Raw genomic sequence first — 19,828 nt, 5'->3', positions numbered from 1 at the left:
ACTTGCACCAATAATAAATATTCTACACTGTATATATTCATACATTTATTATAGCATTTATTTACTACCAACAAGTGTTACCATTTATACCTACATAAAATACGTGTTTCATACATACAGCTATACATTATTACATCTACAAAGTAATAAAGAAAATATACTATCACAGCTACTCAGTGAACGATTAGAAGAACTGTATTAAATATTTATCAGTTAAAGTTACCTAGTGGAAACAGACAAGTTACAAGGAAAACTAAAAAAAAAAAAAAAAAATGGCCAACACAAATGACGTTAGCAAGAATGAACAACATCTTCCACACAATCGTGAAGACAAAGATTTCCACACAGTGCTGACACATATATTGCCCACGATAGGTACAAGTGAACAACAAGTCAGTGTATATAGTTAATACTGTATATAGTGTATATAGTTCTTACTGTTTATAGAGTATATATTTTTTTTTTGAATAAAATAACAAAATATGGGGCTATATAATATCATTTTCAGTAATATCTGTGCAATATAAACTAAACCTTAAAAAAGGGTCCCAAGGGAATCAGCCAGCAATTATGCAACCTCGGACAACACCGAAAAAGCGTAGACAAACGAAGAAAAACAAACTATAGAAAATCAATACATACAAAAAAAAAAAAAAAAAGAAATAGAGTAACATCATGTAACAAACAAATGAAAATAATAGTAAGTGTTACTACAAATGCCAAAATACCACATAAACTCCTTCTACAAGTGAAACAAAAAGCAAATTGTTGTCTCCACGAGCCAGTGGCATGGCACATCATCACTATCATCGATCGCAGCATGACCGGATTAGTGATGTCAGGACTGCAGTTATAACAATTATATAATGACAAACGATTGCATTATGTTACACTTGCTACAATTATGTAACTACAAACGATATGTAACAATTATGTAACGACAAACGATTGCATTATGTTACACTTGCTACAATTATATAACTACAAACGATATGTAACAATTCCTACAATGTTACAGTTATGCATTACCACAATATTATGTAACAATTCATACAATGTTACAGTTATGCATTACGACAATATTATGTAACAATTCCTACAATGTTACAGTTATGCATTACCACAATCTTATGTAACAGTTCCTACAATGTTACAGTTATGCATTACCACAATCTTATGTAACAATTCATACAATGTTACAGTTATGCATTACGACAATATTATGTAACAATTCCTACAATGTTACAGTTATGCATTACCACAATCTTATGTAACAGTTCCTACAATGTTACAGTTATGCATTACCACAATCTTATGTAACAATTCATACAATGTTACAGTTATGCATTACCACAATGTTACCACAGTATTATGTAACAATTCATACAATGTTACACTTATGCATTACCACAGTGTTACAACAATATTATGTATCAGTTCATACAATGTTACAATTATGTATTACCACAATGTTACTACAATATTATGTAACAATTCATACAATGTTACCGCAATTCTGTATTACCAGACTCATCACATAAGTTAGGTGAAATATTAGGCATTACTAAAAGGATACCTCCATATGTAATGTAAGGACCTAGCAGTATTACCACTGCACAGTTATATGCGTATGTCAGTTATACATACACATCTTACAAAATGTCATAAAATAACCAATTTACAAAATGTATTACAATACAATAATTTAACCATATTGCATTTATTCAATTATGTATACAACTAGTTTAAAATGTAATATTACTGGATCATTGCAATATTACCATGAATATTATAATCAATATTATAATCAATATTATGTATTAAGAGTGAAGAAGAAGAATATTATGTATTAATAGATCAGCTTATGTAAATGATGATTGCTGTTGGAGGACCGCCAGCTGCGTGACCGAGCGATGTCAGGACTCCATGTTATAGATACAAATCATAACAAAAAGCATGATGGATAGCTAGGTAGATAGATAGACAGAGCACCAGACAAGGTGTTGGAACGGGATATTAGCTTGCAACTCTTTAAGTGAAGGAATGTTGTCGTGCACCGGAAGCAGTACATACACACAGACATACAGTATTCTAGAAGCTTCCACGACAGTAGAGCACACGTGACACGACCCCTGCTACACGAGAATGTAGGTGTCTGAGCTTAGAAAGAGGCTGGCCATACAATCGGCAGGTAGTAAGGAGAAGGAGGCTAGCAACACGGGCGAGAGGGTGGAAGAGGGAGAGACAGGGAGAGAGACAGAGAGATAGCTCGCGGGACTCTATACTTCACTCGTGTGTGAGAGCCTTTGTTAATATTTCCAAGACGAATAAAAATAGTCTTATACTAATCTTTAACTCTCCTGTCATTGCATGACAATGGGAATTAAGATTATCTACTAATAAAACTACTCACGTATAACAACCGCTCGGCCACAAGTCTAATATATGTATAACTGATCTACAAAACACACTACAAGAAGCTACAAATTTATTGTCTATCAAACAATCTATCTATCTGTCTGTCTGTCTGTCTGTCTGTCTGTTCAGTAATCCCTCCACTTTCCGATGTAATAGAGCCAAAGGCATGTCCGGAAAGTGGGTCCTTCCAGATAGTGGGCCCCTGCCTCCTGGACTGGTACTTATGGAGCCTAACCCAGCCTAACTCAGAAAACCACCTACATAACTCTCTACTGGACATGCACAGCACCTATTTAAGACCTGAGTCACACAAATAAAGGACAGAAATATGAAAAAATCTGAAAAGGAACCAGAGAACGAGGAAATAGAAGTAAGTATGGAAAACATTATCAGCATACAAGGTACTTACATGTCCGTGGCCGTTCGTTACGAAGGTTAACCGGCCTCCTCTAAGGCTCTGGCAGTGGCGAAAATGCTATTGAAGCACATACAGTAATCCAGTGTTGTGCTTCACTAAATCCTTTGCACTATGAGTTGTAATTGTTTAACACTGCACATTCTGTTCTTGATTGCACCACACCAGTTTCAACCACCAGTTTCAACCACCAGTTTACACTATGTACTTAATCTTTGCACTCTGAATTCTAATATCAAAACACTGCACAACACTGTAAATTCCCATGTGGTCTAGTGGCAAGGTATTGCAGTTTATTCACTGTTTATTTACAAAAACGAGCACATGTGGCATGCAGCGAATGAGCGTCTAGTCAGGATGGCAGATACGTGGTAACTGGGGACTGATGGGGGAAGTCGAGAAGCAAGTAGCGAGCATAAATACAGCTGTTCGGCGCAACGCGCCAATTTCAAAGTATGGTTGAAAAAAAAATGTCAGATTTTTAAAAACGTTTTTCGGCCATTTTGGGGGGTTCCAAAGGCCCGAGCCCAAAATGTCAGGTAAGTGTGGAGTCCGGATAGTGGGTGTCCGGATAGTACAGGGATTAATATATATATATATATATATATATATATATATATATATATATATATATATATATATTCTATTGGAGCCCAGTGTTCAGAGTACTGGACAGAACTGTGATTTTTCAAGGCTTTATAAAGTAGGGAACCCCCTGGTAGAGGCCTATGAGCCTTGCGACTATGAGCCAATAGGCAGAGGGCAGTACGTTTAGTGCCCTCCCAGTGCAATGCCTCGCCCAGCACCCCTGGGATCCAATGGGTTAATGACTGGCAAACCTATCGGTCTCTTTAACCCATTGGAGCCAAGTGTCTTGAGTACTGGACAGAACTGAGATTTTTCAAGGCTTTATAAAGTAGGGAACCCCCGGGTAGGGGCCTATGAGCTTCGCGACTATGAGCCGATAGGCGGAGGGCGGTACCCTTAGTGCCTTCCCAGTGCAATGCCTCGCCCAGCACCCCTGGGATCCAATGGGATATATATATACAGTACATCCCCCTAGTACACGTCTATATGGGTGGCAGAGGACGTTGCACACTAGGAATTCACGTACTGTGAATACACAAACTTATGGGAACAATTTCATATGGGCAGCACTCCCCTTCATGGGCAACCCTTGAGTCGCATTTAAGACCTAAGTATTGTACTATACAGGGAAACTATCTAAGACATATTACTTAAGATAAAGTAAACCTACAAGATCATGGCTTTACTAGGTAAATCATTGGTGGTAGGTGGTGGTGACCATCATCCTCTCACCTGATGTAGTGCTGCCTACTTCTTCCTTAGCCTTTATCATTGTTTTTCTGTGCCCGCCCTCCTCTCTTCCTATATCTCCCATTTTTCTAGTCACTTCTTATTGCTCTTCTTTCCTTTACAGGTGGCTTTATATTGACCGACAAGCCAAATGGTTTCCTGTAAGCCAAGAAACCATTTACAATGCTGGGTGGTAACCATATAACCAACCCATACGTGCTCCCTACGTGTCAACAGGTGGGTTCATTGAAGGTTAGTGCCCCTCCCCATAAAACCAATAACTCAAAGTCAAATGGCCACCCCTTATGGGATTATTACGTCTGGCAATAGATAGATAGACCTTTACCTGTTATCGCTTCTTGGGGAGGTAATGTCATGTACTCAGGGTAACCCGGATTTGGGCCACTCTTCGCTGCCTGTCTAGCTTACAAGGAATTCAATTCGCGTACTAATAAAAGATAAACTAAAATAAATAAAATAGGTCCTCGCGTACAAGGAGGATCGCGTACTAGGAACTCGCGTACTGTGGGGATGTACTGTATATAGACAGATAGATAGATAGATAGATAGAAGACAGATATATATATATATGTATATATATAGATTGATAGATAGATACAGGAGATAGATGAAGACAGATATATATAATATATCTACCTATGTATGTATGTATGTATGTATCTATCTATCTATCTATAGATAGATAGATAGATAGATAGAAGACATATATTTATATACATTTATATTTATGTATATCTATCTATCTATATCTATATCTATCTATCTATCTATATATATATATATATATATATATATATATATATATATATATATTATAATTTATGTTAAAATATTTTTTATTATAAATAAAATCTTTTAAATATTAAAAATTTATTTAAGGAACTCGGCAAATATTATTTCAGCCTGTTTAACAAAAACATGTCTTTGTGAAGATTTACACAGTCTGTCCTGCCCACTGAATTATTAAAGGACCGCGGTATTTCTCACCGTGCGAAGGTAGCATAATCATTAGTCTTTTAATTAAAGGCTCGTATGAAAGGTCGAACGAGAGATATACTGTCTTAACAAAAAAAATTGAATTTAACTTTAAAGTGAAAAGGCTTTAATATTTTAGAAAGACGATAAGACCCTATAAATCTTTACATCACATTTAGTATTAAGCCAATTTGTTAGTGTAAGGAAAAATACTGAAAAAATGTTTTGTTGGGGCAACAAAGATATAAATAAACTAACTGTTTTACTTCTAAACAAAGATTTCTGATAATAAATTGATCCTTTCTAAAGATTAAAAGATTAAGTTACTTTAGGGATAACAGCGTCATTTTTCTTGAGAGTTCCCATCGAAAGAAAAGTTTGCGACCTCGATGTTGAATTAAAATTTCTACATAATGCAGCAGTTATGAAAGAAAGTCTGTTCGACTTAAAATTTTACATGATTTGAGTTCAGGCCGGCGTGAGCCAGGTCGGTTTCTATCTTCTAAAAAAAACTAAACTACCTTAGTGCGAAAGGATTAGGTAGTTAAAATAATTTTACTAAATATGAACATCACTTTTACCTAAACAATAAGTTTTGTGCTTCAGTTTAATGAAACTCATAAACAGGTTTATAAATAGTTCAAGCTAACTATTTTGTGTTCGCAGTTATCGTTGTAAACTACCTAGTCTTAATTATTTGCGTTTTAATTGGAGTTGCTTTTGTAACACTTTTAGAACGAAAAATTCTAGGTTACATTCAAATTCGTAAAGGACCCAACATCGTAGGATTCCTGGGACTACTCCAACCATTTGCTGACGCTGTAAAACTATTCACCAAAGAACAAACAATACCAACTATATCCAACTTTTTACCATACTACCTATCTCCTGTATTCAGGCTATTTATCTCTCTTCTAGTTTGAGCTGTTTTACCTTATCAAACCGGATTAGTAAATTTTAACACAGGAGTTTTATTCTTTTTATGCTGTCTAAGTCTGGGAGTCTATTCAACTATAAGAGCCGGGTGAGCTTCAAACTGTAAATACTCAATGCTTGGAAGACTCCGAGCCGTAGCCCAAACAATTTCATACGAAGTCAGACTTGCTCTTATTCTTTTATCCTTTATCTTCTTAATTGGAGGATTCAATATAGAACTTTTCACTCGGCCCAAAAAGATATTTGAATAATTTGATTCACACTTCCTCTATCCTTAATATGACTAGCCTCCTGCCTAGCAGAAACAAACCGCACCCCATTTGATTTTGCCGAAGGTGAATCAGAACTAGTTTCAGGATTCAATACCGAATACAGAAGAGGAGGATTTGCTTTAATTTTCATAGCTGAATACGCAAGAATTCTATTTATAAGAATACTATTCGTATTAATTTTCTTAGGAGCCGATCCGTGTAGCCTACTCTTTCATTTCAAATTAGTTTTTATAGCCTTCGTTTTTATTTGAGTTCGAGGGACCCTACCACGTTTACGATACGATAAACTAATATACTTGGCCTGAAAAAGATTCCTTCCAGTTTCCCTTAACTACCTAATCTTTTTTTATAGGAGTTAAACTATTTTGCTTTTCTTTAATAATCTAACTAGGGAGTAGTTTAATAAAAATTTTAGTTTTGGGAATTAAGACAAGGTAAACACCTTCTCCCTAAGATTACTAAGAACCAATCTTATCTAATGCTTTCAAAACACTTGTTTTCTTTTAAACTAAGCAACCAATCTAACATTTTATCTCACCACATTGCTGCCAGAGGCATAATCAAATAAAACCTAAAATAAGAAATTGTTAAAACCTGGCCCGTAATAATGTAAGGATCTTCAACAGGACGAGCCCCAATTCAAGTTAATAAAACAACTGTAGAAACCGAAAACCAAAACAAAATTTGATTTAACGGATAAAATCTAAGACTCCGAAATTTCGAGAAATGAGTAAAAGGAAGAATTATAAGAATTGCCACTGAGAGCACTAAAGCAATTACACCCCCCAATTTATTAGGAATAGATCGCAAAATCGCATAAGCAAATAAAAAATACCACTCCGGCTGAATATGAGCTGGAGTTATCAAAGGATTTGCAGGAATAAAATTGTCTGGATCCCCTAAAAGATAAGGATGGAGCAAAGTAAGCAGCACAAGAGCCATTAACATAACCAAAAACCCAACAATATCCTTGAAAGTGAAATAAGGATGAAAAGGAACCTTATCCACTTGCCTTAAAACACCCAAGGGATTATTCGCCCCAGCCTGATGAAGAAACAAAATATGAACCAAAGTCGCAGCAGCAATAACAAATGGAAACAAAAAATGAAAAGTGAAAAAACGAGTTAAAGTAGCATTTTCCACAGCAAATCCTCCTCAAATCCACTGACCCAAAGAAGTACCAATATAAGGAATCGCTTTGAAAACAAATTAGTAATCACAGTCGCACCTCAAAAAGACATTTGGCCTCATGGTAAAACATAACCTAAAAAAGCCGTCGCCATTACCAAAAAAAGAATTACAACACCTACTATTCAAGCATGAAAAATCATGTAAACCAAAATACATCCCCCGACCAATGTGAAGATACAAACAAATAAAGAAAAAAAGACGCTCCATTAGCATGCAAAGTCCGTAATAATCACCCATAATTAACATCTCGTTGAATATGAGCTACCCTAGAAAATGCCAAATCAATATGCGCAACATAATGTATAGCAAGAAACAGACCAGTAACAATTTGAACAACCAAACACAAACCAAGCAATGACCCAAAATTCCAAAAAATAGAAATATTCCTCGGAATAGGTATATCAACTAGTGCCCCATTAGCAATTTTTAACAATGGATGAAACTTACGCAACGGTGTTATCATAAGTTATTAACCGCAAAGGACTAGAAGACGAACTTATTACCTTAACAACTACAAACAGCGTCAATAGCAAATAGCTAATAATAAACATCGTAAACATAGCCCTAGGTTCATTGTAAATAGTCCTCACATTCATAGCAGAATTTCTAATATCAGAATACTTAGATTAAAAAGTTGTAGTTGACTCTCCAATTTTATTTGCCACTATCACAGGATCCACAAAAATCAGAAAAAAACTAATAATCAATGCTAAAAAAAGATTAAAAAAAATTCTCTTCTAACCTTAAATTGCTCATTAGCTGCTAAAGACGCAACATAAATAAACAACACTAATATTCCACCCAAAAAAATCAAAAATAAAATATACGAAAACCAGTAACTCTTAGCAAACAATCCAGTAGTAATTGAAATCAAAACCGTTTGAATTAATAGCACAAGACCCGTTGACAAAGGATGAATTAAACGCATAAAAATCAAAGAAAACAAAATAATAAAAGGAAGACCATACATTATCACTCCAATCTCTTGGTGTTTCAAGAAAAAAATTTCATTACTGGTTTACAAGACCAGAGTTTTTATTTAAACTATTAAAACTAATGTTAACTTTAAATAACGTGTTCTTATTTATTGCATTCACTATAATTTTCAGGGGACTATGAGCTTTCGCTTCAAACCGAAAACATTTATTAAATACTCTCCTAAGATTAGAATTCATTATACTTGGAATCTTCTTCTTAATATCCAACTGTCTTTCCTCAATCGGAAACGAATTATTTTTCTCTCTCTTTTTCTTAGTCCTAGCAGCCTGCGAAGGCGCCCTAGGTCTAGCTCTGCTAGTCTCCATTGTTAGCTCCCTTTGGAAATGACTACTTCAGAACCTTTAATAGATTAGAATGCTAAAATACTTATTCATACTCCTTATATTAATGACATTCGTAAAGGACTGGTCTCTGATTCAAACAGGAATCCTAGCTGTATCATTTTTATTCGCCATTTTATACAATCACGACTTTTTCATATATAACCTAGGATTTAGACTAGGCACAGACTACTTAAGCTACATTTTAATCCTACTAAGCATTTGAATTATAGCACTCATTGTTATATCCAGAGTAAAAATTACATTCACCTCAAACTTTCCCAGACTATTTCTTCTAGTTAACTTAGCCCTATTAATTTTCCTAGTACTAACTTTTAGATCTATAAACTACCTACTATTTTATATTACCTTCGAAGCTTCCCTAATCCCGACTCTAATCCTTATTTTAGGCTGAGGATATCAACCAGAACGAATCCAAGCAGGAGTTTATATACTATTCTACACCCTATTTGCATCCCTACCACTACTAGCCTCCTTGCTTTACATCTATAAAACAAACGGGACACTCACCATCGGAGCTCTTTACCAAAGAATCAACCTAAGAATCCTATCCCTTATTTGATTCGTCTCCTCTATTATACTCGTAGCCTTCATCGTGAAACTACCTATATACTTATTTCACCTCTGACTACCAAAAGCACATGTTGAAGCTCCAGTAGCAGGATCAATAATCCTAGCCGGAGTTTTACTAAAACTAGGAGGTTATGGCCTAATCCGAATCCCACCTTTATTTACCGAAATAAATAAGAACTTAAGATGGCTGAGTTAGATTAAGAATCCTAGGAGGGTTCTTCGTTAGTATTATCTGTCTACGACAAGTAGACATAAAATCACTCATCGCTTACTCTTCTGTAGCCCACATAAGATTAGTACTTTGTGGGCTTTTAACCTTTGGGTGATGAGGAATAAATGGAGCTGTTGTAGTAATAGTAGGTCATGGTCTATGTTCTTCAGGGCTATTCTGCCTTGCAGACATAGTATATGAACGAATCGGAAGACGAAGCCTTCTAATTAATAAAGGCCTATTAAATTTTATGCCGAGAATAGCACTATGATGATTCTTACTAAGAATCAGTAACATGGCCGCGCCTCCTTCCATTAATTTACTAGGAGAAATCAATCTAATCATAAGAATCATTAGATGAAACAAATTAACTGCCCTAACAATCAGATTACTATCTTTTTTCAGAGCAGCTTATACTCTTTATCTTTATTCAGTCAGACAACACGGTGTATTCTCTAGATCTCTATACTCCTGTTGCTCAGGAAAAGTACGAGTACTTAGTTTTAAGACTTCATTGAATTCCCTTAAATATCTTAATTCTGAAAAGGAACCTGATTATACCTAACATCTAATTAAACCTTTTACCACCTTTTTATATTTTAACTATATTACAATTCAGCTCGTTCAGGTAGTTTATTACTAAAACGTTAGTTTGTGGCGCTAAAAAAATAAAAATCTTATCCTGAACCATGATTTGAAAAATTTCAATACACCTAACAAGAATAGTTTTCCTAATATTTTTCTCTCTAATCTCATTATTCATATCCCTCCTATGCTTATTTGACAAAACATGCTATGTTATTGAATGAGAAATTCTAAGAATCAACTCATCCTCTATCGTTGCTACATACATTTTCGACTGAATATCTCTTATATTCATAGGATTTGTTATATTTATTTCAGCAATAGTACTTTTTTATAGAGGAAGATATATAGAAGGAGACCCCAACATAAACCGATTTATATACTTAGTTTTAGCTTTCGTTCTATCGATAATCTTTTTAATCATCAGCCCTAATTTAATTAGAATTCTTTTAGGATGAGACGGCCTAGGATTAGTATCCTATGCACTAGTAATTTACTATCAAAACGAGAAATCCGCAAACGCCGGAATACTAACCGTTCTATCCAATCTAGTCGGAGACGTGGCAATTCTCTTAAGAATTGCCTTAATATTCGTTGAAGGAGGCTGAAATTTCATTTTCCACGTATTTTACCTGGATGACAACTTCACACTGTTAATAAAAAGACTTATTATTATAGCAGCAATAACTAAAGAGCTCAAATTCCATTCTCCGCTTGACTACCCGCTGCTATGGCAGCCCCAACACCAGTATCAGCTCTAGTTCACTCCTCAACCCTTGTTACAGCCGGAGTCTACCTCCTCATCCGATTCAGGCCCGCATTATCAGAAACGACTTTACCAACCCCTACTACTATTCAGATCTCTAACAATATTTATATCAGGTCTAGGAGCTAATTTCGAATACGACTTAAAAAAATTATTGCCCTATCAACCCTCAGCCAACTAGGAGTAATATTAAGAATCCTAGCCCTAGGGTTTAAAGACCTCGCATTCTTCCATCTTCTTACTCATGCACTGTTCAAAGCTCTTTTTATTCATATGCGCCGGAGCCATAATTCATAATGTAAAAGAATACCAGGATATTCGACTAATAGGAAGACTAGTAACCTCCATGCCCCTAACCTGTATATGCATAAACCTAGCAAACCTAGCATTATGTGGGACCCCATTTCTAGCAGGATTCTACTCAAAAGACCTTATCCTAGAAATTGCCTTTATAAGGTGAATCAATACTGTAATTCTATTTCTCTACATCTTCGCAACAATATTAACAGTATGTTACACCTTCCGCATAATTATTTACTCTATAACCGGATAATTTAACTTAGCTTGATTCAGAAACATTAACGACTCATCCTCCATCATAACTTCACCTATACTAGCTCTTAGAAGAGGAGCAATTCTTAGAGGAGCACTATTATCTTGGCTAATCTTTCCAGAATCCTACATTATTTGCCTTTCTCCTTATAAAAAACCTAGTACTAACAATCAGAATCCTCGGAGGACTAATAGGCTATCTCCTCAATATTACAAACGTAAACTTCAAATTAAACTCACTCAATCTTTATCCTTTAGTAGTATTTTCAGGTTCTATATGATTCCTACCGTTCTATCCACCTTCAACCTATCCAAATCTAGCCTTAGTCTAGGCCAAAACTACTCCAAAATAATCGATAAGGGATGATCCGAAATCAGAGGAGGCCAAGGAATCTTCGAAACATTAATAAGCTCGTCCAAACTACATCAAAAAATTAGTGACAGAAACTTTAAATCTTTTATAAAAATCTTCCTTATTTTAACCCTTATACTCTCATTCTTTAATATTTACTTTTATAATTTATTTGTAGAATATCGCGTTGAAGTTGCGAAAGAGATGAATACATCTAAAAGTGCTTAGCTTCTGAAAAAATAATTTAACTATACAGCGAAAACGTATCGTGTTATACTTACACCACAGAAGCTTTCTCTTGATAGGAAGGTAACTTCAATTCAATCATTAACAGTGATTAGCCTCTCCTTTGGCTTCTACCAAAATTGGAGACTACATACTCAAAGCTTAGGCCGAAACTAAGTGCAAAACTTCGCTTTCTAATCTACTTACTTATTTTTTATCCACCTCATCAATAAATAAAAATGTAAAGGAACAATCAAACTACATCAACAAAATGCCAATATCATGCAGCAGCCTCAAAACCAAAATGATGAGTCGGAGAAAAATGACATATAAAGACGATACAAACATACCATCAAAAAAGTAGTACCAATAATCACATGTAAACCATGAAAACCTGTAGCTACAAAAAAACAAGATCCAAAAACCGAGTCAGCAATAGTAAACGGAGCCTCAAAATACTCAAAAGCCTGAAGAGCCGTAAAATAAACACCTAAAAACACAGTAATGCCAAGACTGAAGAGCTTCATTATGGCTAGACCCCATAATAGCATGATGAGCCCAAGTCACTGTAGCTCCTGAAGACAAAAGAATAATAGTATTCAAAAGAGGAATTTGAAATGGATTAAACGGAATAATTCCCTTAGGCGGTCAAGTCATACCAATTTCCACAGCAGGAGCCAGCCTCCTATGAAAAAAAGCCCCAAAAAACGAAAAAAAGAAGAAAACTTCTGAGACAATAAACAAAATCATCCCCCACCGCAATCCAGCAACCACAACTCTAGTATGTAATCCTTGATAAGTCCTTTCACGTACTACATCTCGTCACCACTGAATTATAGTCAAAATAACAGCAACAAACCTCAAAATAAGAAGGTCTATATTAAACTGATGAAATCATTTAACTAACCCAGTAGTTAATATTATCGCTCTAATAGACCCAGTTAAAGGCCACGGTCTTATTTCTACCAAATGATAAGCATGATGTCCATGTGATGATGCCATTAGTTAATTTCTCTTGCAAACAAAGTTCTTAAAACGGCAAAAACAACAGCAAATTCAAGCAAAAGAAGTAGAATCTGAGCAACAAATAAAAGAACTAAAAAGTAAGAAGTTAATGAAGGACCAGTCCCCCCTAAAAGAGTTAACAACAAATGGCCAGCCATCATATTAGCCATTAATCGAACCGCCAAAGTTTCAGGCCGAATAATATTTCTAATACTCTCAATTAATACCGTAAAAGGTATTAAAACTACAGGTGTTCCCTGAGGAACTAAATGAGCAAACATATGCTGAGTATGATTAAACCAACCATAAATCATAAAAGTCAACCAAAGAGGAAGAGCTAACCCTAAAGTCATAACTAAATGCCTAGATCTAGTAAAAACATAGGGCAAGAGACCCAAGAAATTATTAAAAACAATGAACGAAAACAAAGAAACAAAAATAATAGTTCTACTTTTGTAATCTCGGCCCAAGAATATTTCTAAACTCTTGATGCAAAGCTATATTCAACTTATATCACACAACAGACCACCGAGAAGGAGAAACCCAATAAATATAGGGCAAAAATATCAACCCCCCAAAAGCAGAAAGTCAATTTAATACCAACTCCATTAAACCAGAGGAAGGTTCAAAAATAGAGAATAACCTTGCTATCACTTTCAGGTCTTTTCTACAATACCAATCTCCCCCGATCTTGATTCAATTTTTTTTTGGAACTCTAATATAATAATTAATTACAATGAAAACAATAAACGTAATTTAAAACATAATAACTAAATTCAGCCACAAAATAGGAGCCATCTGAGGGATCGGATGATATCCTCACAGGATAACAAGCCTGACAAACTTATGTTATTTTTTAACTAATCAACCAAACAATTATAATCATAAACGGAATTAAAAGTCCAAAAAAATTAACAAACACGCAACACGGCATAACCCATTTAAATCCCTGCTGATCCACGAAAGAAATTACCAACCTAGGAGTCCTAATAGTCAAAGACATAATTGATACTCGAAGATAAAAATACAAAGTTACAAGAGCAGACCCAAGAAGCACAACCAGCAAAACAAAATTACCTGCCCCTACCAACTCTTGAATAACTAACCACTTAGGAACAAACCCAGTAAAAGGAGGAAGACCCCCTAACGACAACAAAGAAAAAAAATACCAGCATTTTCACCTCAGCAGGAAAATTATAAGTTAAAAGATGATTAAAATGAAAAGCTTGCTTATAATGAAAAAGAACAACAATAGATAAAGAAATCACAGAATAAAACAAAAAATAAACACCTATAGTTACTTCTCTTACCAAAATAGAAGAAAGCATCCAACCAATATGATTGATTGAAGAGAAAGCCAGCACCTTACGCAAAGAGGTCTGATTGATATCCCCCACCGCACCTACAACAGCTGACAACATCCTAGCCACAGAAAAATACACTTCCATCATCCTCACTCTAGCCAGATAACATAATAAAAACAAAGGAGCAACTTTTTTAACCCTCATCAAAATTATAGCCTGAGGCCAAAGCAAACCACCCATAACTTGAGGAAACCAAAAATGGAAAGGAGCACCCCCTAACTTTAAAATTAAAGCACAAAATAAAATAACAGAAGCAACCCCAAAATAAATTAATATAAAAGAAGCTGAAAAAATGATTAAAGAAGAACCCAAACTTTGAATTAAAAAATACTTCAAAGCCGCCTCCGAAGAATACTGGTTACTTTTAGTAATCATAAGAGGAATAAATGACAGCAAATTCAACTCCAACCCAACTCAAGCCCTAAATTACGAACAAGATGAAATAGAAAGCAAAGTTCCCGAAACTAAAGTAGAAAGAAACAATAAATTAGGATAAGAAAAATAAATTCAAAAGAGAAAATCTTAATTAACAAATTAATTAACTACTTCTTTCGCAGGTATAGGTAATATCTAAATTACAAAGTTGACATTATCAGCATCAACCTCACTAAGAACTATACCACTTTTAACCACTAAAAAGAGGGAATTATACCCATAAATGGGATATGAACCCATCAGCTTTATCTTAGCTTGTCTTTTTAATTACCCACCAGAAGTAATCATACTATAACAGGTTTAAAAGACCTACACTTAAACTTCAGTCATCTGGTGAAATTTAACCTAAGCTTCATCAGAAGATGTAACTCATGACAAAAAGGACTTAACAGAAACTCCTTCTACTACAATAGGCATAAAAACTATGATTAGCACCACAAATTTCCGAACACTGACTACATAAAACAAACCGGGACGAGAAATTAAAAACCTAATCTGATTTAAACGACCAGGAATAGCACTCAACTCTTCATCCCTAAAGCAGGAACAGTTCAAGAATGAATAACATCAGCTGCCCTTACCAGCACCCGAATCTGAGTATTGAAAGTGGCAACACTTTAACTCGATTATCAATATCCAAAAGCCGAAATCCAGCCTCCCTAACTCCTCAGTAGGAGACCATAAACGAATCAAACTCCAACTGAGAAAATCTGAATACTCATAACTTCAATACCACTGATGCCCAATAGACTTTAAAGTTACACTCTGGATTCATTAACCTCATCCAACAAATAAAGAAGCCGCAGCAAAGAGTATTAAAAGCAATAAAAATCAAAAAGCAAAGTAGAGCAAAACAGTCCAAATCAACCTCAATTGTCTGATTTTCTAACAAAAACGATTAATAAACCTATTAAAAAATAACCTAGCCATTATATATCCCACAAGAGTTGCTAATAAGAATTAAAACTACTATCGCATGATCATGAAAAAAAATTAACTGCTCCATAAGAGGTGGAAGTTCTCCTGTCTTGCAATCCCATATACCCTCAAGTTGGCCATTAATTAATTCTAAAAGAGAATAACATTCTCATTCATAGGTCCTAAACCTAGTGCATTAATCTGCCATTTTAGAAATTAGAAACTAAAAGGAGATTTGCCATATATCTATGATCTGCAGGAGGATGGGCGTGCTTTCAGCTCAATAGAAGTAAGGGAAATACATCGAAAACACAACTACACGATAAGACACTATTCTCTCTCAAATAATAATAATGAATCCTAATACAGCCACTAAAGAAATCATAGACCCAAGTGATGATAAAACATTTCAAGCCGTATAAGCATCCGGATAATCAGGAATACCGCCGAGGCATCCCATTTCAACCCTAAGAAATGCTGAGGGAAAAAAGTAATATTAACTCCTAAAAACATAGTACAAAAATGAATCTTCAGCCAACTTAGGATTTAATGCCAACCCAGTAAACAAAGGATATCAATGCGCCAATCCAGCAAAAATCCTGCAAAGACTGCACCCATGGAAAGCACATAATGGAAATGCGCCACAACATAATAAGTATCATGTAAAATAATATCAATTGAAGAATTAGCTAACACAACCTTCCCGTTAATCCTCCTACTGTAAATAAAAAAATAAACCCCTCAATCCCCAACACATAGAAGGTCTATAGTTAATTTGCGTTCCAATGAAGAGTTCCCAATCACCCTAAAAATTTTAATTCCAGTAGGGAACCGCAATAATCATCGTTGCTGACGTAAAATACGCTCGAGTATCCACATCCATTCCCACAATAAACATGTGGTGAGCTCACACTACGAAACCAAGAATCCAGCAATAGCTAACATAGCATAAATCCATACCTAACCTACCAAAAAGCCTCTTTTTTCCCAGACTCCTGACTAACAATATGCGAAATCATCCCAAACGCAGGTAAAATTAAAATATAAACCTCCAGGATGTCCAAAAATTCAAAACAAATGCTGATAGAGAACAGGATCACCTCCTCCAGCCGGATCAAAGAAAAGAAGTGTTCAAATTACTGATCTGTTAACAACATAGTAATACGCACGAGCTAAAACAGGCAAAAGAAATTAAAAAGCAAAAATAGCCCGTAATAAACACTGACCAAGCAAACAAAGCGCATACGATCCATCGTTCATACCTCGAGGACGCATATTAATAACAGTAGTCATAAAATTAATAGCACCCAAAATAGAAGAAACCCCAGCTAAATGTAAAGAAAAACTTCCCAAGTCGTCAACAGATGCTCCAGCGTGAGCAATAGCCGCAGACAATGGAGGTGATATACAGTCCAACCTGCAAACCAACTCCACTCTCTACCATTCCTCTCATTAAAAGCAAAGTCAAGGAAGGAGGCAACAATCAAAACCTCCATATTATTCATACGAGGAAATGCCATATCCGGTGCACCTAACATCAAAGAAACCAATCAATTTCCAAAACCACCAATTATAATAGGCATAACTATAAAGAAAATCATAATGAAAGCATGAGCAGTTACTACTATATTATAAATCTGATCATCCCCAATCAAGCTCCCCGGCTGACCCAATTCAGCCCGAATTACTAATCTTAAAGAGGTCAGCCCAAGCCCCCAAGACAAAATATAAAGTTCCAATATCCTTATGATTTGTTGAGAAAAACCACCGTTGCATAAAAATCTCCATAGTGGAATTGTTAGAGACGTTAGATTGCAAATCTAAAAATGTGAGTATTCACTGAGATTTAACGTATATGTTCAGTGTATAAGCACAAGAAGTTTTTGATCTTCTAAAGATAAGGTGAAATTCCCTACCATATATTCAACCCAACTTAAGGTTTTTAAGTTAATCAAACTAAAAGTGCCTTCAAAGCTTTCAATAAAAGTAAAAACCTTTTTAAAAGCCTTGCAAATTAATGAAAGAGCAATCGCTCACCTTTAGATTGACAGTCTAATACCTTCAAATTTTCGGCCACTTCAATCTAAAATGGCAGATAAATGCCTCAAGATTTAAGCTACTTATCATGGAAATTAGATTTCCTTTTTAGAACACAAGTTTTTTAGTATACACAGTATACGTGACTTCCAATCATGAGGACTAGAAACTTCCTAGGAAAAAAACAATGATCATTCTATCGTTTATTACAATCCTAACTCTTCTAATTAGATGTGCTGTTATAATCCTAGCCTCCCGTTTTAGCCAAAAAAAAAAAACAATTATTATAGACCGAGAAAAAAACTCACCATATGAATGCGGTTTTGACCCCAAAGGATCCGCCCGTCTACCATTCTCCCTACGATTCTTCTTAATTTTGCTGTTATCTTTCTAATTTTTGACGTAGAAATCACTTACCCTAATCCTCCCAGTCGCCTACATCTTAGGAAATCTCTAATGTCTACTCTTGAAGAATAGTAGGACTATTCTTCATTTTTAATCCTCCTTTTAGGTCTTTACTAAGAAGAATGAGCCCAAGGAGCACTCGAATGAAGATAATCCACTAACTTTACTATAAGGCTATAGTTTAATAAAAAATTTTGATTTGCACTTTCAAAAGATGTCTCCCTAGACTAGCTTAACCACTAGAGATTTAAGCCAGAAGAGAGGCTTCTAACCTCTCACTTAAAGCGGTTAAACTCCGTTTACTTTCTCTTACACAAAATTATTAGCTCCATTGGATAGTCAAACTTTACCAACTCTCAACACATAATTTCCCCCCCCCCAACAACTGAAATTTTTCATAAAAAGTAAAATTCTTAACATAGTAAACACACCCCCAAATTTCACCTTGTTATAGTTATATATATCAAATCGCCTTATGTACTAGCTTATACAGTGAAAAATAAAGCACAATATAGAGCGACAGCCATATACAACTGTAAAAGAACTGGAGCCCCAGAACACTCCACTGCCGGTCCTGCTTATCTAAAATATAAAATATACACAATCTAGGGTCAAATAAATATACACACGCCGAATGGGACTAAGCCACTTATCTGGAAGAGTTCTATGCAGGCTGCATATCTCCTGATGGAACGGGGTTCGGCTGCGCTTGATACCCTTTCTCACACATGCTCTCAACGGCAGTGTTCCCAGGGGTCCCCAGGGAGCCTCACCTCAAGATCGGCTCCATAACTTTTTATTCTAAAATGGGTCTAATGCCACTCGTTAACTTAGTATACCCGGGAGGTCTGAGTCAAGTCTCTCTCATGAATTATATAGCGTGGCCTCTTTATTTAGCAGATTAGTGTATTGGAAAGCGAATTTACTTCACTAAGTCTAGTTCCTTTTTCAAATTATAGCTCGTAAACTAACAGTAAAAAACTTTATGGCAATTCCGATCTAGAAAAAATTTTAGAAGCTCCATAAAATATTTTATTATTTTTTTTGTTCCACCTCCACCTCGCGCTATATATATATATATATATATATATATATATATATATATATATATATATATATATATATATATATATATATATATATATATATATATATATATATATATACTGTCTACACCAAAGTACATGAACAGTACACACTACACTTCTTTTTCTGAAATTAAAAGAAAAATGGCGCATTTTAGACCTCTGCCTCCGGAGTCCCCAGGGAGGGGACAACAAATGCCCCCCAACAGCCGCCCCCTCTCCAGGTGACGACTCCTATGAGTTCCCTGGAACCATTGTCTGACTCACTTTTTCTTCATTTCTGCAACACTCGCTGTCATTCCTCTAACTTTCACTCTGTTGAACATCACCTTTCCTCTTTCTAAATCTCACCTTCTCTTTTTAACCGAGACCCAGCAGTCTGGAGGCAACTGACAGCAAACCCTTTTCTGTATCCTCCTACTTTTCTCTT

The 19,828-nt window shown here is 35.3% G+C and overlaps 7 pseudogenes; 3 read left to right on the top strand and 4 right to left on the bottom strand.

The window, feature by feature from the left end:
• Positions 1 to 3,365: 3,365 nt before the first annotated feature.
• Positions 3,366 to 6,605, top strand: LOC145398462 (NADH-ubiquinone oxidoreductase chain 1 pseudogene; annotated as a pseudogene).
• Positions 6,606 to 6,872: 267 nt separating this feature from the next.
• Positions 6,873 to 8,107, bottom strand: LOC145398396 (cytochrome b pseudogene; annotated as a pseudogene).
• Positions 8,108 to 8,898: 791 nt separating this feature from the next.
• LOC145398461 (NADH-ubiquinone oxidoreductase chain 4 pseudogene) lies at positions 8,899 to 10,241 on the top strand (annotated as a pseudogene).
• Positions 10,242 to 10,532: 291 nt separating this feature from the next.
• LOC145398460 (NADH-ubiquinone oxidoreductase chain 5 pseudogene) lies at positions 10,533 to 12,133 on the top strand (annotated as a pseudogene).
• Positions 12,134 to 12,375: 242 nt separating this feature from the next.
• LOC145398293 (cytochrome c oxidase subunit 3-like) lies at positions 12,376 to 13,151 on the bottom strand (annotated as a pseudogene).
• On the bottom strand, positions 13,151 to 14,157 carry LOC145398459 (ATP synthase subunit a pseudogene; annotated as a pseudogene).
• A 1,165-nt stretch (positions 14,158 to 15,322) lies between these two features.
• LOC145398374 (cytochrome c oxidase subunit 2 pseudogene) lies at positions 15,323 to 16,489 on the bottom strand (annotated as a pseudogene).
• Positions 16,490 to 19,828: the final 3,339 nt, after the last annotated feature.

This window comes from Coenobita brevimanus, chromosome 45 (assembly GCF_032717465.1).
Source record: "Coenobita brevimanus isolate Jiangsu-jjx chromosome 45, ASM3271746v2, whole genome shotgun sequence".
Lineage (NCBI taxonomy): Eukaryota > Metazoa > Arthropoda > Malacostraca > Decapoda > Coenobitidae > Coenobita > Coenobita brevimanus.
The sequence above is the reverse complement of the archived record's forward strand: the minus strand, read 5'-3'. Positions and strand labels throughout refer to the sequence as shown.